At 37.5% G+C, this 25,638-nt stretch overlaps 1 long non-coding RNA gene across 1 annotated transcript in view; it reads left to right on the forward strand.

Annotated features, from left to right (window-relative positions):
• LOC138360977 (uncharacterized) overlaps window positions 1-25,638 on the forward strand; it is a 197,579-nt gene that overhangs the window by 82,293 nt on the left and 89,648 nt on the right. The window lies entirely within an intron of this gene.

Genomic DNA, 25,638 nt, shown 5'->3' on the forward strand with positions numbered 1-25,638 from the left:
GCCCCCGAAGTGAAAGAGCAGTTTAATGCTATATAATAAATGTGTTTTGGAAATAGTAGCTGACGATTTTGTGTTGATATTGCATATCTCTTACCTAATTTGTATTATGAAATATGACATGATAGTGCGTTACAGACTTCAGTTAGGAAATAATTGGACTTGTAATGTGATTACTGATCCATCTGTATCCCAGTCATTTTACTATGTTAATTTTATGTAATTTATTCTTAAGCTTAATAACATTATTTAAATGTGCTAAATTTCCATTTATATATATATATATATATATATATATATATATATATATATATATATATATATATATATATATATATATATATATATATATATTATGTTTCCAAATTTCTGATGATATACAACATATTGTGGTTTATAATTAAGTTCTTATTAATAGTGATCCTGCATCAAAATTAACAATGTTCTAATTCGGTTTTGTATGTTAAAATTAACTACATTTTTATGTTAATTTCTTTCTGTAAATAATGATGATAAAGTGCAATAAAGGTATGATTGAGACAATGTTAAATCGTTAAATCCTAAATATATCTTGAGTCTTATACTTGAAATATTAAATGAACATATAGTGTGTAGTGTAGTGTTTCAATTATTATTAAGAGGGAAGGGTTGGGGGTAATGGTTCATATGTCCACATTCGAATGCCCCTCTTCCCAGGACTGGGGGTGCGGGAGTGTACAATAAACTATACCCACCTCCGGCAGCAGCTTGTCGAAGGCGGAAGTGGAGTCTAGGCCGTTTGTCATGAAAATTATAGTGTGATGGCTCTTATTTTTATTATGGGTACATAATAAGATTATGCCTTTATTCTTAATTTATATTACAATGCTGGTAAAATACACTTCTTGATGAGTATGGAGTACAAATGAACTCATTGTGTACCCTATACTCACAGGATGAGTATAGGGTACACAATAAACTACCACTCACATCATGGGTATGGGTTGCACAAGAAACTATCGGAGAGCAGAGTATGGAAAGCAAAGTAAACAAAGATTCACACGATGAGAAAGGGTTCCACAATGTCCTATGACTCACAGGATGAGTATGAGGTGCATAATAAATTACCATTCATAGGATGAGTATGGGTTTCACAATAAACTAAAGGTAACAGGATGAGCATGGGTTGCACAAACTATTGGTAACAGGATGGGTATGGGTTGCACAATAAATTACTGTGCTAGGATGAGTGTGAGTAGGATATATATATAAACATATTGTGGTTTATAATTAAGTTCTTAATAGTGATCCTATCCTGCATCATAATTTACATAATATATATATATATATATATATATATATATATATATATATATATATATATATATATATATATATATATATATATATATATATATATATATGTATATATATATAATTAGGAAGTAATGTTTATTTGGGTAAGTTGTCAGCTTATATGAACTAATAGCTAGTGTGGCTTGTATATGGGGTACATCCGGTGTCTTACCCTCGACGGTACCCTCCTTACCCTTATCCGCGGCGGTACCTTTATGGTCAGGAAGCCACGGATATTTACAATGGGGCTCGGTCAGTCAATATGATTCCTTTGACATCACTAAACTAACTCTTATGTATTCTGTTCTCGTATTGACAATTTGAATGACATCAAGAATATTTTGAATATCTTCTGATATAGATGGTGCTGTAGTTGATTGTTGTTCATGACAAGTCCAATGGGTCATTAGCATCGCTCAGATTAGTGGGAAGAAATTCTTGCTGCAACAATGTGTGTTCTCAGAGCTAACTAGGGTAACTAAAATACTTATTTCCTAAATAAATACTTTAATTGTAAATATTTGAAAATATATGGTATGTATCAGAATTTCTGACGATATAAAACATTGTGGTTTATAATTAAGTTCTTAATAGTGATCCTATCCTGCATCATAATTTACATAATATCTACTTCTGTTTTGTGTATTAAAATGACTACTTTTTATGTTAATTTCTTTCTGTAAATGATGATGATGATGATAAAGATCAGTAAATGTAAGTAAGAACATAAGAATGAAGGTAACTGCAAAAGACTTATTGGCCCATACGAGGCAGCTCCTCGTATGGAGCTGCCTTTGATAAGTAATTACCAAAGAAGGCACCAAGCCGGGAAGGCTGTGTAGCACAATCAAATAAGTCAACTGCTCCTGAAGAGGACGGTATTACTTACAGTTTACTGAGATTAGTCTCACAAGTACCAGGTAATCCACTTTTAGTGTTGTACAGAATGAGTTTAAGTGAAGGAGTATTACCTGATGATTGGACAGTGTCATTGTTCCCATCCCCAAAGCACACTCAGATAATTATAGACCCATATCTCTACCATAATTTTGTCTATTAGCACAGTTTTCGGCGTGAATGCATTTTGGTTCTACAAGGTAGCCAACTCCATCAAAATATTAAATATGTACCCAACTCAATTAACGATTAATCAACCAATTACTCCATGGGATAACTTGGATCTAGCAGTTGATTTTGTAAATGCACCCAAGAAAGATAATGTACACTCTACATTATTAAAACAGTTAACACTGTGAAGCATCACTGAAAGTACTCAGAGTATGGGTAACGATGTGTATCAGTGCTATACCGACGGTTCTGTAGAAGAAGGTGGACGATGTACCGGATGTGCATGTAATATATTTGAACAATCTTCTCTCTTACATACATGAATGAAGCGCTATGCTAAACTGTGTAATTACTATTTGAGTACTGGAACACTTGATGATATATTGAACTTGTACCCTAGATTGACGATGTAACGTATCAATTATACAATGAATGTATGTGATGTAACTCTATAACCTGAGCTTGTGAAAGCACCTTAATCACCTTCAGTGATTAAGTGCTTAATTGCACACTAGTTTCTCTATCAGTTATCTCACCTTGTCAGAGTAAAAGAGACAAATATATGTGTATGTATGTGTTCAGAATTCAATTTCACCTTTGTAAATGCACGTTAATGACACTATGTAAAAGACACATCGAACACTTTATGTTGGGCATACGTAAATCTGTGTATTTATGTATTTACGTATGTAGCTTAGCCTAGCATTTTAAAAACACTACAATCACCTTATGTGGTTGATTGTTCAATAAATCCCTGAACTATATGTTTAACAAATCTCTAACTCTATCAATGGAGTTAGTTTAGTTCTTATATTATGCACCATATACCCATCTTGTGGGCGGTAGTGGAAAGGGTTAGAGTCCATGGCGGACTGAAGAAAATGTATATATGATGGTTAGCATTGTTAATGTGTGGCCACGTCTGTGGTAGAAAATAATACAAAAAAATCAAATAAAGGTATTATTGAAACTTTATACGAAAACATTAAATCCTAAATATATCTTTAATATTATACTTGAAATATGGTATACTTTGCTCTCTCCATCGTACTTCTGCACCTGCTGGCAAGTGGTTCGGTGCAGTGTGCAGGTGATGTTCATTACTGGGTGAGCTGGCAAGTGGTGCTCACCTGCCAGCTCACCTAACGAAAATTTGGTTTTTAATACACTTACACATTTATTGGGTCTTTCCTTCACCTTCATTCAAGCACTAGGGTATTACAGTAAGTGTTTTAATTATAATATTTATTAACGTTATTATTTTTATTTTTATTATTATTAGTATTATTATTAACAGGAGAGGATCGAGTGTGTGTGTGTGGGGGGGGGGGGGGGGAATAATGGTACACATGTCCACATCCCAATGCCCGCCCTTCCAGGACTGGGGGTGCGGGGGTGTACAATAAACTATACCCACATCCGGCGGCAGCTTGTCGAAGGCGGAAGTGTAGCCTAGAGAATTTGTCATGATAATTAGTGATGACTCTTATTTTGATTATGGGTCTGTAATCCAGTTAAGCTTTTATTCTTAATTTATATTACAATGCTGGTAAAATACACTTCTTGATGATGAGTATGGAGTACAAATGAACTCATTGTGTACCCAAGTTCAAGTTCAAGTATGTTTATTGAGATAAGCAATAAATAAATCTCAAAGGGATAGAGTAGCTTAGGCTATTTCAACCCCCCTCTAATTCAAGTCCCTCAAGGGGCGCACAAATACTGTGACTACAAATAGACAAATAACATTACAAGAATCCAAACAAGAATTGTGAACCCTATACTCACAGGATGAATATAGGGTACACAATAAACTACCACTCACATCATGGGTATGGGTTGCACAAGAAACTATCGCGCAGAGGATGAATATGGAGAGCAAAGTAAACAAAGATTCACACGATGAGAAAGGGTTGCGCAATGTCCTATGACTCACAGAATGAGTATTAGCTGCACAATAAACTACAGGTCACAGGATAAGTATGGGTTGCACAATAAATTACAGGTCACAGGATGGGTATGGGCTGCACAAACTACCGGTAACAGGATGAGTATGGGATGCACAATAAATTACGGGTCACAGGATGAGTATGGGTTGCACAAACTACTGGTAACAAGATGAGTATGGGATGCACAATAAATTACCGCACAGAGGATGAGTATAGGGTGCACAAACTGGTTGGGTAAATGGAAATGGTTGGGTACATTTCCTTTCACCTAATGCGACTATTCATGTGTCCGGACTTTCAATTCAGTTATATTTATGCCAAAGTATTAACATGCAGCTTATATTTATGTCTTTATGATGACATAGAAAACTTCGTTTATTACAATATCTAGATTAAATTAACATTGATCTTCGGAAGGTCATAGTTCCCATATCGGTAAGGAGAGCGTCGGCCATGAAGCCTTGTTTAAAGTATGAATATTTTTCCTCTCTAATAAGGTATAATCTCTGTGATGGATTCACAAAAACTATTTTATATCTGCCTTTCTGATAACATATACAAATATAATCTTTATTTGTGAATATTTGTTAATTAAGCAATATATCAGAGGGCGTGTAGGGTTCGGTGTTCAATGAACGAAAAGGACTGGATCACTGTGTACAGGAGGCTGATATGGCAGCAAACACTCTCCTGGCGACCATATTTCTTGGATAAGTCGCTCCACACAATTGTCGCTTGGACCGTCGACTTCCTATGGCGTCACCTCTCACATATTTACGTCTCATTTCGTTATGAAATTAGATTATTTCAGAGAAAAATAGGTTTGATCATGTTCTACGTGTAGCACCAACATTATAGTAAGTAAATATACCATATTTCTTCATTACTTACGTAATGCTAATACGTTTTGGGTAGTTTTGGCCTGATTTGGGTGATTGGGGTAATTCTATGGACCGCTCTCGGGTAGCTATCCAAACTCTCTTCTCCTTTCACCAATCAGCCCGGCAGATGTTGTGTCCATCATACACTCTCTAAAAACCAAGGCAGGGAACACCAGTGAAATTCCGTCCATTGTGTACAAGAGAGCCTCCCATGCCCTTGTCCCACCCATAGCACTACTGTTCAACAAATCTAGTGTCACACCTTCCCTGATATCCTCAAAAAAGCAAGAGTAACGCCAGTCCATAAAGGAGGCAATCCGGCGGACATAAACAATTATAGACCAATATCAAATCTACCCATTCTATCAAAAATATTTGAAAAAATTATTTACAAACAGCTCTATTCCTACCTCGTAAAATTCGACATACTCAGCCCCTGCCAGTTTGGCTTCCGGTCCCAAAAGAGTACCAATGATGCAATCATTAGTCTCCTTGACATTATCTACTCAGCCCTTGACAAAAATGAGTTTCCGATTGGACTCTTCATTGACCTAAGAAAAGCCTTTGATACTGTTAATCACAACTACCTCTTATTTAAACTCCAGCATTATGGAATCCGAGGCCTTGCCCTTGACTACATCCGATCCTATCTTAGTGACAGACACCAATATGTAACCATCAATGATACAACTTCTTCCACTCTACCAATTACCGTTGGAGTGCCACAGGGCAGCATCTTAGGACCTCTTCTATTTCTTATATATATAAACGATCTGCCTAATGTCTCTAATATTCTCAAACCTATATTGTTTGCTGACGATACTACCCTTATCTACTCAAACCTCAACCCACATACACTAAATAATGTTGTGAATAATGAATTAAAAAAAGTCCACTTATGGATGTCAACGAACAAACTAACATTAAACATCGAAAAGACTTACTACATCTTATTTGGAAGCAAATCATCAAATGCAATTCAGCTACAGATAGACAACATTAACATCAGTAATAAAAATGATGGCAAGTTTCTTGGCCTATTCCTAGACAAGAGACTCAACTTCAGCACCCACATTCAACACATAACTAAGAAAGTCTCTAAGACAGTTGGTATACTCTCCAAAATCAGATATTATGTTCCTAACTCTGCTCTCCTCTCACTATATTATGCACTAATCTACCCCTATCTTAATTATGGTATCTGTGCATGGGGGTCTACCACTGCAAACCACCTTAAGCCCATCATCACACAGCAAAAATCTGCTATCAGAATAATAACTAACTCTGCTTTCAGACAACACTCAGCTCCCTTGTTTAAATCTCTAAACTTGCTAAATATTAACTCCCTCCACACATTCTCTTGTGTCAACTACATTTACAAAACCCTGTTCTTAAATGCAAACCATGCTCTGAAACTCTCCCTGGACAGATGTAATAGGACCCATTATCACCACACCAGAAATAAATATCTCTTTGATATCCCCAGGGTCAAACTTAATCTGTGTAAACACTCTATGCAAATTAAGGGACCTAGTCTATGGAACTCACTCCCTAGTGAATTGAAAAACTGTAAAACTTTTGCCTTATTTAAAAGCAAAACCAAAAAGTACCTAACTTCATCTATTTAGTTTCCTACACTGAGCTTTAAATTTGCTCTGTACCTAGTGGTACCCAATCTCCTAATTTTTATGTAATATCAAACAACCTTATCATTGTGTTCATTGCTGTCTTCTTTTATGTGCTAGCCATATGCTGTATTGTGACTACCAATTTTTGTCAACTACCATTCAAGCTGTCATTGCAATCAATCTTATATTGTTTCTGCTGTATTGTGCCTACCAATTTGTTGTCAACTACCATTTTAAGCTGTCATTGCAATCAATCATAGCTACCTATGTGCTTTAATATACTGTACCTATAATTTTCTCTCATCTTTTTTTTTTCATTCCATGTAATCTGTTATCATTTTTTTGTCTATAAATTTTGCAAGTATTTACCTCCTTAAAATTTTCTTAGATTAAGGACCTGCCCGAAACGCTGCGCGTGCTAGTGGCTTTACAAGACTGTAATTACCATAATTGTATCCTCACATTCCTTATGTACATTCTTGTATATGCATAAATAAATAAATAAATAAATAAATAAATAAATAAATAAATAAATAAGCTAAGTTTTCCTGAATTAATATATTTTCTCTAATTTTTTTCTTATGAAATGATAAAGCTACCCATTTCATTATGTATGAGGTCAATTTTTTGTTATTGGAGTTAAAATTAACGTAGATATATGACCGAACCTAACCAACCCTACCTAACCGAACCTAACCTTTCTTTATAGGTGAGGTTAGGTTAGGTAGTCGAAAAAGTTAGGTTAGGTTAGGTAGGTTAGGTAGTCGAAAAACAATTAATTCATGAAAACTTGGCTTATTAGGCAAATCGTGCCTTGCATAGTAGGCTGAGAAGTTCGTTCTGACTATTAGGTACGACATATATATATATATATATATATATATATATATATATATATATATATATATATATACAACTTTAGAACACTTTCCCACCAGGAGACTCGAACCCTAGCCAGCACAGAAGCCTTCCAGCAACTGGCATAACAGGTACGCCTTAACCCTCTCCACCACCTGCTCAGACCCCTAAAAGAGATGATAATTTCAGAGTATTTAAATACCACAAAGATCACCACCTCCCAAGAGCACTAGAGCAAGTGAGGGGTCATTTAGACGTTAATTTCATCAAGTCCCTGTTAATATGGGAAGACACAGTGTCTATGCTTAAGGCACAACTCTCCTAAACACGAGAGTCAAGTATACAACTTTAGAACACTTTCCCACCAGGAGACTCGAACCCTAGCCAGCACAGAAGCCTTCCAGCAACTGGCATAACAGGTACGCCTTAACCCTCTCCACCACCTGCTCAGACCCCTAAAAGAGATGGTAATTTCGGAGTATTTAAATACCACAAAGATCACCACCTCCCAAGAGCACTAGAGCAAGTGAGGGGTCATTTAGACGTTAATTTCATCAAGTCCCTGTTAATATGGGAAGACACAGTGTCTATGCTTAAGGCACAACTCGATCTCCTAAACACGAGAGTCAAGTATACAACTTTAGAACACTTTCCCACCAGGAGACTCGAACCCTAGCCAGCACAGAAGCCTTCCAGCAACTGGCATAACAGGTACGCCTTAACCCTCTCCACCACCTGCTCAGACCCCTAAAAGAGATGGTAATTTCGGAGTATTTAAATACCACAAAGATCACCACCTCCCAAGAGCACTAGAGCAAGTGAGGGGTCATTTAGACGTTAATTTCATCAAGTCCCTGTTAATATGGGAAGACACAGTGTCTATGCTTAAGGCACAACTCTCCTAAACACGAGAGTCAAGTATACAACTTTAGAACACTTTCCCACCAGGAGACTCGAACCCTAGCCAGCACAGAAGCCTTCCAGCAACTGGCATAACAGGTACGCCTTAACCCTCTCCACCACCTGCTCAGACCCCTAAAAGAGATGGTAATTTCGGAGTATTTAAATACCACAAAGATCACCACCTCCCAAGAGCACTAGAGCAAGTGAGGGGTCATTTAGACGTTAATTTCATCAAGTCCCTGTTAATATGGGAAGACACAGTGTCTATGCTTAAGGCACAACTCTCCTAAACACGAGAGTCAAGTATACAACTTTAGAACACTTTCCCACCAGGAGACTCGAACCCTAGCCAGCACAGAAGCCTTCCAGCAACTGGCATAACAGGTACGCCTTAACCCTCTCCACCACCTGCTCAGACCCCTAAAAGAGATGGTAATTTCGGTGTATTTAAATACCACAAAGATCACCACCTCCCAAAAATAACAGGCGTACCTGTTATGCCAGTTGCTGGAAGGCTTCTGTGCTGGCTAGGGTTCGAGTCTCCTGGTGGGAAAGTGTTCTAAAGTTGTATACTTGACTCTCGTGTTTAGGAGAGTTGTGCCTTAAGCATAGACACTGTGTCTTCCCATATTAACAGGGACTTGATGAAAATAACGTCTAAATGACCCCTCACTTGCTCTAGTGCTCTTGGGAGGTGGTGATCTTTGTGGTATTTAAATACTCCGAAATTACCATCTCTTTTAGGGATCTGAGCAGGTGGTGGAGAGGGTTAAGGCGTACCTGTTATGCCAGTTGCTGGAAGGCTTCTGTGCTGGCTAGGGTTCGAGTCTCCTGGTGGGAAAGTGTTCTAAAGTTGTATACTTGACTCTCGTGTTTAGGAGAGTTGTGCATACATATATATATATATGTCGTACCTAGTAGCCAGAATGCCATGTACCTAGTAGCCTAGTAGCCAAGGCCCGATTTGCCTAATAAGCCAAGTTTTCCTGAATTAATATATTTTCTCTAATTTTTTTCTTATGAAATGTTAAAGCTACCCATTTCATTATGTATGAGGTCAATTTTTTTTATTGGAGTTAAAATTAACGTAGATATATGGCCGAACCTAACCAACCCTACCTAACCTAACCTAACCTATCTTTATAGGTTAGGTTTAGTTAGGTAGCCGAAAAAGTTAGGTTAGGTTAGGTAGTCGAAAAACAATTAATTCATGAAAACTTGACTTATTAGGCAAATCGGGCCTTGCATAGTCAACCTGTCCTCTAAAAAAGAACGTCAACATTTGCCGTTTGACTCTACGGCTGTTTTTGGACGTTATTTTGTGTAAAACTACGTCTATTTTCGCTTCCATGGACTATCTCTTGTTATACAATGAAATACCACACTCTTATTATTCTATAACTCACTGACTATGCTCTGATATTTGTTCTTCAAGTAAAAATATATATATTTTTGCCTTAATTAGGCCATAATCCAGAAAATTCCAGCCTATCGATCTATTTATCCAGCCTATTCCTATTTAGGAAAACATCTAATAAATTTGGAAATGAATTTTTCGTTCGCCGACAGTTGCCTGTTACTATTTAACCCTCTATGCTTTAATGTCGCTGGTCATTGTGACTTTCCCAGGATTTATATATGTTTTGTAGTAGCATTTAGTCAGACTACAGCAATTTAACTAATGGGAAACCTCTATAGTTGTCGTAAATTAATAATAATCATTTATCAAATAATAAATTAGCAAACATATGCAACATTTTATGTTACGACTTTTCGGGTAGGCCGTTCTGTTTGTTTACAACCTCAATGGTTCAAAATACACAATACTTTTAATATATAAGTGACTAAGTATGCTCTAATATATGGTCCTCAATGAAAATTATCGTTTTTTTTTTGTTAATTTGTCCATAATGAATAAGATTCCTTACTGTTGATCTTTATATTAAGAAAAACATCTAAACAAATTGGTATTGTGTTTTCGTTCAGATAAAGTTTCCAGATACAATTTCCTAGTTATCAATTAATGTAGGTGGTTATTTTAATTCGCGGCTACCAGGGGCTTTCTCCCATTATACAATATAAATGTACTCACTAACTATTCTCTGGTATCTGTTCTTCAAGTAAAATTACCTATTTTTTTGTTTAATTAGTCCATAATTCATAAAATTCCTTCAGGGCGATCTTTATATTTAGAAAAACATCTAATCAATTTGGAATTTAATTTTTCGTTCAGCTACAGTTACCAGCTACTATTTCATTGTTATATTTTATGTCGCTGGACCTAGATTCAGGAAGCTCTGTGTATTTCTTCGTAAGTGGGTTTGCTACGAAGGTTCCTAAGTGCGCCCTAAGAAGATGCTTAGGTGCGATTCAATAAGGTATACTTAGGAAGAAAAATTGTTGGTTCACCTGCGTGCCGATAGAGGTCACTACTGTGTTTCGTTTGGCCAATCAGAGAGCAGCAACATTCTTCATATTGAAGATTTAGCGCTGGCTTATCGCAGCTCTACTGCCTCCTATTTACGTCGAATTTTCTTATAAAATTAGTATATTTCGAAGTAAAACAATGTTTTTTCAACTTCTACAGCCAGCACCGACATTGTAGTAAACAAATATGTTACATTTGTTGTTTACCTACGTAATTCTAAGAGATACTGTGTAGCTGTCCTTGTTGCTCGGAAGATGCGCTGACAATTATTGTATATATTTACTGAATTTACCCAAGGGCCACTAACTATCTAGTGACCTCGAAGAGGACAGAAAGCCGGCGGCTTGTTGAAGGCCCGCCAATTGTCTTAATTATATTTTTTAGCTGGAATTTGGCATTTAAGGCTTCAGCGGGTAGGCTGTTCCATGGGTTTATAGCCCTCTTGGTGGAAAAAAAACATCTGTTTTCAGTCCTACTTGAGAGAACATACTCTCCAACACTATATCTGTGATTGTCCTGTTATCAGTGACTTCATACCAAATGGTATGAGGTATTTTGAGCTCTGTAATTACTTCATACTCTCAGGAATATTGGAAGATATTCTTGTGCTGCACCCAGATTTTGCCAGTGGAGGCTAATAGATCAGCATTAAGTATTTTGTTCTCTCCTAATTCCATGTATGACTGGCCATCCTGTGAGGTGAGCTTGTAGCTGGTTTTTGATCTACACTGTGTGGTCTTTTATACAGAATAGGGAAGCAGCACATTGCTGTGTATACCTAAACATGTTTAAAAATACATTGTTTGAGAGGAGTTTTGTAGAAACTGGTAAGAGTAATCATAATATAATGTCTCCATGATTCAGTGCTCACCTCTTGTGAAAATTGCTTAGAGTTGTTTAGTCAGAGTTGATTTGTTTTTTGTATTGAGGCTGGTATTTTCTAAATTGATTCCATGTACAGTATGTCTAACCATCCTGTGAGATGGGAGTATTAGATAAACTTATAGCTTGTTTTTTATCTACACTGTGTAATATTCCATATAGAATAGGGTAGCAGCACATTGCTGTGTATACCTAATCTTCTTAATAAAAAAAATCAGTAATAAAGATTTTAAATTATAGTTTGTATTACAAATACAGTACTGTATTATCCTTATTAAATCATGTTGACCATGGATCATTAAGATCTCATGTTGATATGTAATACAAGTCATATTTCTTTTGAACTGCTAATCCATGCTAATCATTCATTAAATTGTGCATTATGTCTCAATTTTTCACTTCCTTGGATATACTGTACAGTACAAAAAGATAGGAAAAAATAAACCAGTAATATTTCTTTCATTATATTTTTCATTTAAATAACTGCATCAATATTTTTACAGCTGACAGGATTTGTTTTCCCATACAGGTGCATTATTTGTTAAAAAAATTTGGTTTATTGTTACACACAATGGTGCTACATAGCCTTCCCAGCTTGGTGCCTTCTTTTAATACTTACTGATTAAAAAATAAATAATAAATACATTTTATTCAGGAAAAGTACATACAGTTGATTTACAAACATAATGTTGGATTTATAGGCAGAGCTAGTACATACAATACCTAAAGCCACTAATACTCTAGCATTTCGGGCAAGGTGTGGGGGGAAAAAAAACAGACTAAAACTTAATAGTAATCGGGATTAGGTATAAATTGTGTTGAAAGAAGGAATAAAAAATACAAAAAGGGGGTTAACATAGCATAAATCAGCAATTGCACATGTTGGTGAACAGCGTTGTTTAAAAAATAGCAAGACATGGGTTGACATTTAGGAGGTAAGTTAGGTTACATGGAGTTAATTAGGCAGTACTTGGTTTAACTCATAAACTGGTTGAGAGAGGTACAGCCGTTGACATGATTCGGGAGGTCATTCCACATTCTGGGTCCCTTGATTTGTAGAGCACTTCTAGTTTGGTTACACACAGCCAAATTGAGTAACAGGAAGAGGTCTTGGACACAAATTTGTTCCATGCTAAATGTAGAGGAATCAGCTGAGTATTCCTCAAATAAAATAAGTTGCCTCAGCTTATAAGGTAAATAAAATAAGCATTTCTCAAATAAGTAGCTGCCTCACCTCACTGCCTTACTGCTACATAGCCTTCCCGGCATGGTGCCTTCTTTTGATAATTACTTGTTCCACACCCAAATTGTATAACAGGAAGAGGTTTTGGACCCCTACTTCCCTCTCTTTTTTAATAATCTACAGTATATAGTCATAATTATACCTTTAAGTATTCAATGAATAAAGTTTGTGACATTTTTACCCTTCTCCTTACCTAACATCATTTGTGCAGCATATTTTTATTTTATGTATCACCCAGATTTAATTTCAAAATAAAACCAAACTAAATAAATTAGAAATGGGTATGTATAGCTAAGGTACACCCTTACTACTAGGTGAACAGGGGCATTTGGTGATAGTAAATGATACCATCAGGCAGGGCTCATCACCTTCTCTCATATTTCATGTTCACCAGTGTTTATTTACTTAATAACTACAGGTATAATATCTTGCTATTATAAAACTAATTCTACTATCATCAAACACATATTTACTTCAAGTTTCAAGCAGAGAATGCATATATAACTAACACGAAGGATTCCTCTTCACTAGATTCACCAGCTATAATATTTTGGTCATGTTCCAATATCATAAATCGATCCCAGTGTTATGTAGTAGAGAAAAAATGACTTATATCCAGTTTACGTAAAGCTACGAGTGGTCGAAACCACACTTAAATCCCAGAATGAACTTACGAAGGTTTTTCCACTTAGGGTAGCTCTTTGAATACGGACCTAGCCGCCACGAAGGCGCTACAGCTTTGTAACATCCTTTGCAGATAACACAAAAATCAGCATGAAAATTACCTCTGCTGAAGATATTGAAAAACTACAAGCAGATATTAATAAAGTTTTCGACTGGGCTACAGAAAATAACGTGATGTTTAAAAGTGATAAATTACAGGTACTCAGATACGGCAAAAATTAGAACCTTAACCCTTAAACTGCGCATGGCGTATATATACGCTCTGAGTAACATGTCCCATGGTGCGCATGGCATATATATACGCCATAGGGTGCCAGGCCTGATTCAAATGGCCAGCGGCTACACGGGGTTCACAGTAGCTTCCTCAGGGCTCTTGTAAACAGATGCCATTTAAAAAAAAAATCGTGGGCAATATTCTCAGGTGTGAGAGGCACAGTACTGTTGGAGCAACCAAGGCCGGCGCACGCATCATACTTTTGAGTATAGCGATTATTAACCACTTTTATTATATAAATATATTACAATACACACTATTGAATAATATTACTGCAAAAAAACTAAGGAAAAATCAATCGGAGACATTGAAACAATTAAGTAATAATATCTTTGTGGCAACTCCCATCTGTCAACGCGGGTGACGCTGACCGGGTCTGACGACCGCTCTGTCAACGCCCACTTTTTGCCAGACTTCCTCGGTCAATTGCGCCCAAAATATGTCACCTACGATTTTTTTATTATTTTTTCCGTGCTCAGGGGACACAAATTAATATGTTTAGAAGACGAAAAAAATTTTGTGAATTTTTTTTTTCTTGCGCACAGGGGTGTAAATGTCCCAAGGACCCCTGAGCAGTGTAAGGGTTAAACATAATACTGGGTACAAAACACAATCAAATTTGCCCATAGTAGGAAAGAAACATGTAAAGGATTTGGGAATAATGATGTCTGATGACCTAAATTTTAGGGAGCATAACCAAGCAAATATTGCGGCAGCCAGGAAAATGATAGGATGGATTACGAAAACTTTCAAAACCAGGGATCCCATCACAATGGTTGTACTCTTCAAATCACTTGTGCTGTCCCATCTTGAGTACTGCTCAGTACTCACTTCCCCATTTAGAGCAGGAGAGATTGCTGAAATAGAGGGAGTACAGAAAACATATACAGGATACATAAACGAGATAAAGTATCTAAATTATTGGGTTCGTCTGAAAGCTCTCCGAATGTACTCACTAGAAAGACGATGGGAGAAATATCAAATAATATACAAGTGGGAAAATACTAGAGGGCCAGGTCCCAAATCTGCACAGTAAAATAACAACATACTGGAGTGAACAATATGGTAGGAAATGCAGAGTACTGTACAACCAGTGAAGAGCAGGGGTGCCATAGGCACAATTAGAGAGAACTATATAAACATCAGAGGTCCATGGTTGTTCAACATCCTCCCAGCGAGCATAAGAAATATTGCCGGAACAACCGTGGACATCTTCAAGAGGAAACAAAGTAGTTTCCTCCAACGAATGCCGGACCAACCGGGCTGCGGTGGGTATGTGGGCCTGCGGGCTGCTGCAAGCAACAGCCTAGTGGACCAAACGCTCACAAGTCAAACCTGGCCTCGGGCCGGGCTTGGGGAGTAGAAGAACTCCCAGAACTCCATCAACCAGGTATCAACTAGGTGTTTATGGATGAATAAATCATCAGGACGAGTAGAATTAACATGATCGAGATTAAAATACTTAGTCCATGTAGCAGGACCAAACAAAGCTTGGAAGGTATTAGAACCGGAAGGAATCGTGTGAGTGTGACTGCGGAGAGGACGGCACCGAGCACCCCCAGTAAGATGGGGGTAAAAGGTGCAGTTGTTACAATGAGAGATGAAGCCACTCCATGTGATGAGGTGGTCATCACTGGGGGCTTGGGGCTCAACCCTGCCACAGAGGTAGAAGGGGGAGCAGAGAGGGGTAGTTGGGACTTGGTAGATCAAGCTCTCACAAGTCAAGCCTGGCCTCGGGGACTAGAAAGACTCCCAAAACACCATCAAGCAGGGAAAGTCTGGAGCTGCTTGGTCTGGGACCAAAGTAGCTGGGGTTTACAGAGCCCGGCTTTCCATCACAGTCCGACTCGGGGCCCTGGTCTCCCACCCCACATCTGAGAAGTTAAAAATAAGGGTCAGATATCAGCATGTAAATGAACAGGTAAACATATCATCAACAAACAAGCCCCCATACCCACCATGGCGGCACAATTAGAGGATAGGATACCCGATAAGACGTGGGCACCCCCAGGGGAGCATCGTGGATATATGCCCTGCAATCACCACTTTAAGAACCATCAGTCTGTCAAGGTTGGGCTCAGCAATGAAGGAAAAGAGTGACAATAAAAGTGTCCCTTTGCTCAACAATTTCGGGTACCACAGTTTTACGGGCGAGAGACTGTGCCTCACCTAACACCCAGTGTCAAAACAGAAGATGACATCTAAAAGAATGATCAAGAATAGCAAAAAGTCGCTGGGAAATAGCAATTAAAAAGGAGAATTGGGAAGGAAAAATTAAACTTAGTAGGAAAAAGCATTCAGCACAATTAGTGAAGAAGGCAGCAGGAGCATAAGGCTTCAAAAGGACAGAGGACACTGTCCCATGGAGCATCCGCCAACCAAGCCCCCTCACGATGGCAACAGGCTGGAAAGGGAGGGAGAGATGAAAAAGATGAGAGGGTGAAGAATACTGCTCGGTGAGACATCAGTGTTAATGGGTAGAGTGGGAAAATTGGAATCATTCACAGAGATATACTGGAGCCTGTCACTGAGGTAAGATTGTAGGTACTGGAGGGAGTGACCTCTTACTCTGTAATGTTTCAATTTAAGAAAGTTAATGTGTTTACAGTGTCAAAATGTCTTATGTAGGTCAACAAATAAATGAATAAGGTACTCATTTTTTCCAAGAGCTGCATAAATTAATCATACTAACTGGGCATGATTGGTCCTTTTTTGGTCCTGAAGCCATTATGGCAAGAACTAAGTATAAATAGGAATAAGGCTGCATGTAAATTAACTCTTTAAAATATTTTAGACAAAATCGACAGAATTGATTTTGGTCTATAATTGTTGACTTCAGTGAAATTGCTGCTTTTATAGACTAAGGTTACTCTTGCTTTTTTCTCAAAATATCAGGAAAGGTTTAGAGTTCAAATAATTTGTTATAGAGCAATGCAATGGCTGGAGCTAAAAATCTAGAGACTTTTTGTAAATTAGGGGTGGTATCTCAACATACAGTATCTATGCATGGGGTTCATTCATCCACTGCAAACTACCTCAAGCCCATCATCACCCAACGAAAATCTGCTATCAGAAGTATAAAACTGTCTTCAAACAACACCCAACCTCTCTGTTTAAATCCCTGAACATGCTACATATACACTCGCTCTACACATTCTCTTGTGCTATTTACAAGTACAAAACCTTGTTCCTAAATGCTAACCCTGATCTGAAACTCTCCATTGATAGACGTAATAGAACCCACAAGCACCACAACATAAATATCTCTTTGATATAATTTTTTTATATAAATTGACAGTCAGGATAATATAATTGCCAATCAGACTAATATAACTTTGAATCAGGCTTTTTCACCCACAGGGTTATTGATCAATGGAACTGCCGACCCACCAAACCCATAACTGCTAAAACTGTGCTGAATTTCAAAATATACCTGGAAAAAATCATGAAGGCAAACTGGGAGGGGGAAGGGAACCTTCAACAAGCCGATGACTTCCTGTTCTCATCGAGGCCACTCGGGTTAGTGGCCCTCAGGTAAATCGGGTAAAATATTATTCCCAGACAATTACAGCATAACTGATAAAGTTAGGCTAGAGTAATAAATTTCTGGTAAATTTAGAGTGATAAATTTCTGGGGTAATATAAATTTAAATTTCTTATTAACTTGACTGACAGCTATAAATGCCAAGCCGCCTTCAATATACTGTTCAGTGAAATATTTATAATCAAGAATAGAACTCATAAATAGGTCTAAACAAAAAATAAGAAATGGACATCAGTTTGCATATGAATCTCCTGAGAAGATTCCTCGATTAATATACATTTCCTTACCAATCAAATAGTGTCACCTTAAGTACATCTCAGATTGTCTTCTTCACCAACTCCAATGCTAAATAATATTACAACAAAAATGTCCATAACTTAGCTACAGAGTATATTACATTTTAAATAAATTTCCACAGGAAGCAAAAAAAGGAAGCACATTATTTACATAAATATGAAGAAAAGCATTTAAAGCTTTGTTTTACCTTTGCTAAATTAAAGAGATATTTCTATACAGTACTTATAAGCAATTTTGAGTTTTCCTAGTGACAGCTTCTCCAGTTCTTGCTTGGTCATCTAACTTTCATAAAAGAACACTATAATAAAATATCTTCATATCTTTACCTTTTCATTGTGAAGTGTATTTCTCAAGCAAAATATAATTACCTCTGAAGAACATCCAACTGACATTGTGATAGCACACTGTTAGATTAAAGGTAAGATAATATACCATTATGTGCCTCATTATCCTTCAACATTCTCTTAATTATCTATCACACTCAAAGTGTTTGGCCTATTATCTGCATGTATCATCTTATGCCTCTTCATACTTCCAAGATGACTGAATCTTTTCCCACACTCTTGACACTCGTGAGGTTTGTCACCTGAATGCACTAACATGTGCTGTATTATTGTTCCACGTTTTCTAAATTTTTTATCACACTCGGCACATTGAAAAGGTCTCTCATCCACATGCACCATCCTGTGAGTTTTCATACTTCCACGATGACTGAATCTCTTCCCACACTCTGGACACTCGTGAGGTTTATCACCTGAATGCACTAACATGTGCTCCATTATAGTTCCACGTTCTCTAAATTTTTTGCCACACTCGGCACATTGAAAAGGTCTCTCATCCGCATGCACCATCCTGTGCCTCTTCATATTTCCAAGCCGACTGAATCTCTTCCCACACTCTGGACACTCGTGAGGTTTGTCACCTGAATGCACTAACATGTGCTCCATTATAGTTCCACGTTCTCTAAATTTTTTGCCACACTCGGCACATTGAAAAGGTCTCTCATCCACATGCACCTTCCAGTGTCTCTTCATACTTTCATGACGACTGAATCTCTTCCCACATTCTGGACACTCATAAGGTTTGTCACCTGAATGCACTAACATGTGCTTTATTATAGTTCCACGTTCTCTAAATTTTTTGCCACACTCGGCACATTGAAAAGGTCTCTCATCCGCATGCACCATCCTGTGCCTCTTCATATTTCCAAGCCGACTGAATCTCTTCCCACACTCTGGACACTCGTGAGGTTTGTCACCTGAATGCACTAACATGTGAGTCTTCACACTTCCACGCTCACTGAATCTCTTCCCACACTCTGGACACTCATAAGGTTTGTCACCTGAATGCACTAACATGTGAGTCTTCACATCTTGAGGACAGGTGAATACCTTCGGACACTGTGGACACTGGTGAGTCTTCATCTTCTTTATGACAGGTGCAGTTTGTGTGAAGGTTTTCTCCCCCGGATGTTGCGGGAAGCGTCAAGGCTTGAGTGTTGTTTCTTAGAATTAGACTTGATGTGAGCACTTGGCGGTCAATGGTGGTGCTTCTTCTTTATGATAGATACAGTTTGTGTCAAGATTTTCCCTTATTGCTCGTGCTGGACCTCACATGCGGGCGCTACTAAAATGGCGGCGGTTGTTTACCCTCTCATCACCTAAGCGTTCCAATGTTTTGGTCTGGTTTCACATATCATTTTTCCAACCTTTTATTTTTGTTTATAGCTAGTCATTTAATATTAACACTTGTATTTATTCTCATGTTTTTGAATCAAAGAATGTACTTGGAATTGCTTCTTTAAACATAAGGCCACACGATTATACTTTTTGAAGGAAACAGCTCTCTCACTGGGATACAAGATACTCCTTACATTGACAACAATAATTTTTTTGCCATTTCGGACACCAGTTTTGGACGTTTCGCTTATGTGTACGTGTTCAATATTAAATCGACTAGATAATGCTATTAATAATTAAATTATTATAAATTAAATAATTAAATTATTTATTATAAATAAATACTTAAAAAATGTATTATGTATGTTGTATTAAAAATTAAAAATACGGAGGTACACTATTTCACTCGGAGATATTTGAATAATACGAATTTTAATCTGAAAATGTATACATTTATTTATTTATTTATTTATTTATTTATTTATTTATTTATTTATTTATTTATATACAAGAAGGTACATTGGGTTTGTGAGAATACATTGGATAGTACAGTATTTACACTCTTGTAAAGCCACTAGTACGCACAGCGTTTCGGGCAGGTCCTTAATCTAGCAGATAATTTTAAGTAGGTAATTTCTATCAGAATTAATAAAATGATAAAGATACATTGCAAGAGAAAAATGAGATGAGAGAGCTTAGTAAGTATATTAAAGCACATGTTATATTAAAGCTCTGATTGATTACATTGACAGCTTGATTAGTAATTTAAACAAGATTAATAGACACCATACAGCAGATTGACAGCACATATAAGACAGCAATGATCACAATGGTAAAGGTGTTCAGATTGGGTACATAAAGATTGGGAGACTGGGTAGCAAAAGATACAGATAAACAAGATTTATAAACACCATACAACAGATTGGCAGCACATATAAGAAAACAGCAATGATCACAATGGTAAAGATGTTCAAATTGGGAACATAAAGGTTGGGAGATTGGGTAGCAATAGATACAGTGCAATTTTAAGGCAAAAAGTGAAAAGCTATGAAGATGAAATTAGGTACTTTTTAGTATTGATTTTGAATGATGTAAAAGTTGGACAGCTTTTCAATTCAGTAGGGAGTGAGTTCCATAAACTGGGTCCCTTTATTTGCATAGAGTGTTTACACAGATTAAGTTTAACTCTGGGGATATTTAGTTGATACTGTTTTCCAAGCTGGTGCTTAAGGCGTCAATGGTGTCCTGTTGTATCTTACGTGCTGGTGGGCCTATCACACAACTCAGTCTCCTCTCCAGAAGTTTTCTCTCATGTTGGGTTAGAGGGACTTTGGAAACGACAGTTTGCTTTAAACTTCCCTCCGTCTGGTGTTGTTCACGTTGTATCCGTTGTTTCTCCGATCTCCATCTCTCCACTCTCTGTCTCGGCCTCCTTCCTGCTGGTATCTGTTCATGCTGTTCCACCGTTCAGATTGGTTGTTGTTCAGTGTTTGGCGCCTGTTGTCTCCGCCTCTGTCTCCGTTGTCGCTACTGTCCTTGTTCCCTTGGAAAAAATTCTAGTTCCTATTGTTGTTGTAGCCCCTGTTATTGTTGTTACCTCTGTTGTTATAGCCTTGGTAACGGTTTGGGGAGTTGTCTCTAATGTTACGGCCCCTGTTACTTAAGGATCAGTTTCTGTTTCCTCACAGGATTAATTGAATTCTATGACCAGGCAACAAAAATCAGGCAAGAAAGAGAGGGGTGGGCAGACTGCATATTTTTGGATACGCCAGAAAGCCTTTGACACAGTACCACATAAGCGACTAGTGCACAAGATGAAGATGCAGGCATGAGTGAAAGGGAAGGTACTCCACTGGATAAGGGAGTACCTAAGCAACAGAAGACAGCGAGTCTCTGTAAGGAGGGGAGGTCTCGGAGTGGCGAAGCGTCACCAGTGGAGTCCCACAGGGATCAGTCCTTGGACCTATACTGTTTCTGGTATATGTCCTCAAAAATTAAGAGGAGCATTAAGACAGAAGAAGATCGCATAAGGCTTCAAGATGACCTAGACCAACTGGAAGAATGGTCCAATAAATGGCTACAAAAGTTCAACCCAAGTAAATGAATGGTGGTGAAACTAGGTCGAGGAAATAGGAGGTCAGATAGTGAATACCAAATGAGAGAGGAAGTCCTTCACGAAATAGACAGAGCGAAAGATCTAGGAGTTGCTATCACGCCAAACCTGTCTCCTGAAGCCCACATCAAAAGAATAATATCGGCGGCGCATGCGAGGCTGCCTACCATCAGAATTGCCTTCAGAAACCTATGTAAGAAATCCTTCAGTATCTTGTATACCACATATGTAAGGCCAATCCTGGAGTATGCGGCCCCAGCATGGAGCCCCATACTGGATTGCATTGTATGTAAGTATGTACCTTACCTGAATAAACATATTTATTTATTTATATTTATTGTCAAGCACAAGTCGAAGCTGGAAAAAGTTTTTGAGGTATGCCACTAGTCTAGATCCAGAACTAAGTTGCATGAATTATGAGGAAAGGCTGCGTGAACTGCACCTCACGTCGCTGGAAGACAGAAGAGCTTGGTGAGACATGATCACCACATACAAAATTCTCAGGGGAATTGACAGGCTGGACAAGGACACATTATTTATCACAGGTGGTACATGCACAAGGGAACACAGGTGAAAGATGAGTACGCAACTGAGCCACAGACACAACAGAAAAAACTTTTCTAGTGTCAGAGTAGTTAGTAAATGGAGTGCACTAGGAAGTGATGTGGTGGAGGCTGTCTCCATGCAGTTTCAAATAAATATAAATAAATAAATAAATATGTTTATTCAGGTAAGGTACATACATACAAGTGATGTTACATTAATGGATTGATATATAGATAGAGCTAGTACATACAATGCCTAAAGCCACTATTACGCAATGCGTTTCGGGCAAGAAAAACATTAATATCTAGAACTTAATACTAATTGAGCATAAAGAATAAAATGTGTTGAGAACAAATACAAATAAAGATAAAAAAAAGGGGGAACATGACTGAAAAAGCAGCACAAATACAATAGGTTGACAAACAGTGTTGATTAAAAAAAAAAAAAAAAAAAAAAAACAGACATGGGTTGACAATAGAGGAGTGAGGTAGATTACAGGGAATTTATTAGGTAGTGTTTAGTTTTTATCTTAAACTGGTTGAGAGAGGTACAGTCTTTAACATGGTTGGGAAGGTCATTCCACATTCTGGGTCCCTTGATTTGTAGAGCATTTCTAGTTTGATTAAGTCGTACTCTAGGAATATCAAAACTGTATTTATTTCTGGTGTGGTGCTCATGGGTTCTGTTACAACCTTCAATGAAGCTTTTGAGGTCAGGATTGGCATTACAGTTCAGCGCTTTATATATGTATAATACACAAGAGAGAATGTGCAGTGACTTAATATCTAACATATTCAGAGATTTGAGTAAGGGTATCGAGTGATGTCTGGAGCCAGAGTTGGATATTGTCCTAATAGCAGCTTTGTGTTGGGTAATACGAGGACGTAAATGATTTTGGGTAGTAGAACCCCAAGCACAAATACCATAGTTGAGGTATGGATAGATGAGGGAGTAATAGAGAGTAACCAGGGCAGGGCGGGGTACATAATATCTGATCTTAGAAAGAATGCCAACAGTTTTTGAAACTTTTTTTGATATATTTAGAATGTGACCCTGGAAATTCAGCTTGTTGTCGATGAGAACGCCAAGGAATTTGCCATCTTATTTGTTACAAATTTGGGTATTGTTTATTTTGAGATTTATCTGATTAGAGGATTTATTGCCAAACAGAATATAAAACGTTTTGTCAATGTTAAGGGTGAGTTTGTTGGCAGTTAGCCAAAGATGGACTTTCTCTAGCTCAGTATTTACTGTGGCATTTAGAGCAAGGGGGTCAGGACTGGAGTAAATGAAGGTTGTGTCGTCAGCAAATAGAATTGGTTTGAGGTGTTGGGAGGCATTTGGAAGGTCATTAATGTAGATGAGAAAGAGGAGAGGGCCAAGTATGCTACCCTGAGGAACACCAATGTTGATGGGTAGGGTGGGAGAAATTGTATTATTCACAGAAACATACTGGAGCCTGTCAGTAAGATAAGATTTGAGGTATTGCAGGGAGTGTCCTCTGACTCCATAATGATGTAATTTAAGAAGAAGGTTTTGGTGGTTGATAGTGTCAAAAGCCTTAATGGACAGGGGTTACTCTTGCTTTTTTTAGAATGTCAGGAAAGGTTTGGAGTTCAAGTGACTTGTTGAAGAGCAATGCAATAGAAGGGGCTAGAGATCTGGAGGCTTTTTTGTAAATTAAAGTTGGTATCTCCTCGAGGGCACTAGACTTGGTTTTAAGGGAAAGGATTATTTCATTGACATCAGTGGAACTAGTAGGCTTTAGGTACAGAGACTGTGGATAGTTACCTGTAAGATAGTCCTTAACATCAGTACAGGAAGATGGAATATCATTTGCAAGGGATGACCCAATGGAAGAGAAGAACCTATTGAACTCAATAGCAGAATCAGAGGCTGAAAGCTGACCAACATTATTGGAAAGGAGTGTTGGTTTGTTATTTAAAATCTTCTGTGATCCCAATATTTGTGAAATTGTGCTCCAAGTTTTTTTAATATTGCTCTTTATTTGGGTAAATTTATCATCATAGTATTTAGTTTTGGCTCGTCTAATTATTTTAGATAGCAATAACGAGTAATTCTTTGTGAATTCTTTGGAGACGGTTCCTAGCCTATACTTCTTCTCAAGGTCATGTTTTTTGTTAATGGATTTAAGTATTCCCTTTGTAAGACAAGGATTGTTAAGTCTTTTGCTTGTGACTTGTTTTGTAAGCATAGGACAGTGGGTGTTATAAAGGCTAAGAGTTGTTTGTAGAAAAGATTGCACTGCTAGGTTGATGTCCCCTATGTTACCTAACTCGGACTCCCAGTTGACATTATCAGCAGCAGTTATAAAATTGTTTATAGCAGTTTCATTGTGCAGCCTAAAGCTTAACTCCCTTGTCTCTAGAGGTGGTTTGCTAATGTTAGTTAAGAGAAATGTGGGGTAATGGTCTGTAGTGCTATCGGTGATTATACCTGAAGTAAGCGGAGAGGTTATGTTAGTCCAGATGTGATCTAGAGTCGTAGCAGTACTATCAGTGATTCTAGTTGGTCTAGTGATTAAGGGTATGAAGAAGCAGGAATTCATACAGTTGAGGAAGCTAACAGCAGTAGGGTGTTCAGGCTCGCAGAGGTCAATATTAAAGTCCCCTGCGATAATTAGATGGTTTTTGTTCAATCTGTTATCTAGTATTAGATTTCTAAGGTTTGAATTGAATTCGGACACATCAGTGTTAGGAATTCTATAGACTGCACCCACAGACAGGACAGACTCGGCACCCTTGACTCTGAAACTGGCGAAGATATACTCCCCACAGCAGTCTCTAGTTCTAATTATTTTTAAGCATGTTAGTTCTTGGTGGTAGTAAAGAGCAGTACCACCACCTCTCTGAATTGGTCGACAGTTGTGAATATCCGAGTAGTTAGGCATGTTAAAGAGTTGAGTATTATCCTCTTTCAACCACGTTTCAGTAAGTATAATAAAAGAGAATTTGTTGTCAATAGTTTCAATCAAGGCACTAACATCATCGAAGTGTTTACCTAGGGATCTAACGTTCAAGTTGATTACAGAGATATTGTGATTATCTGTTAATACATTGTTTACATCATGTGCTGTAAAATATCTGCAATTTTGATCATTGAAGTGATGATTGTCATTGATAGTGGATAAGAGGTTTAGTTCTGGGTCTATACTTGTCTGCATAAAAAGGCTGTTTGCAGGAAAACAAGGCAAGAATGGCAAATTTCAAAATAGAAAACAAAGAAAAAAGTAGATTAAAAATTCTAAAGTAAAATAAACTTAATGGTAATTTTAAGTAAAAAGAAAAAAAAAACTTAATGGGAACTAG

This window comes from Procambarus clarkii, unplaced genomic scaffold (assembly GCF_040958095.1).
Source record: "Procambarus clarkii isolate CNS0578487 unplaced genomic scaffold, FALCON_Pclarkii_2.0 HiC_scaffold_137, whole genome shotgun sequence".
NCBI classification, from domain to species: domain Eukaryota; kingdom Metazoa; phylum Arthropoda; class Malacostraca; order Decapoda; family Cambaridae; genus Procambarus; species Procambarus clarkii.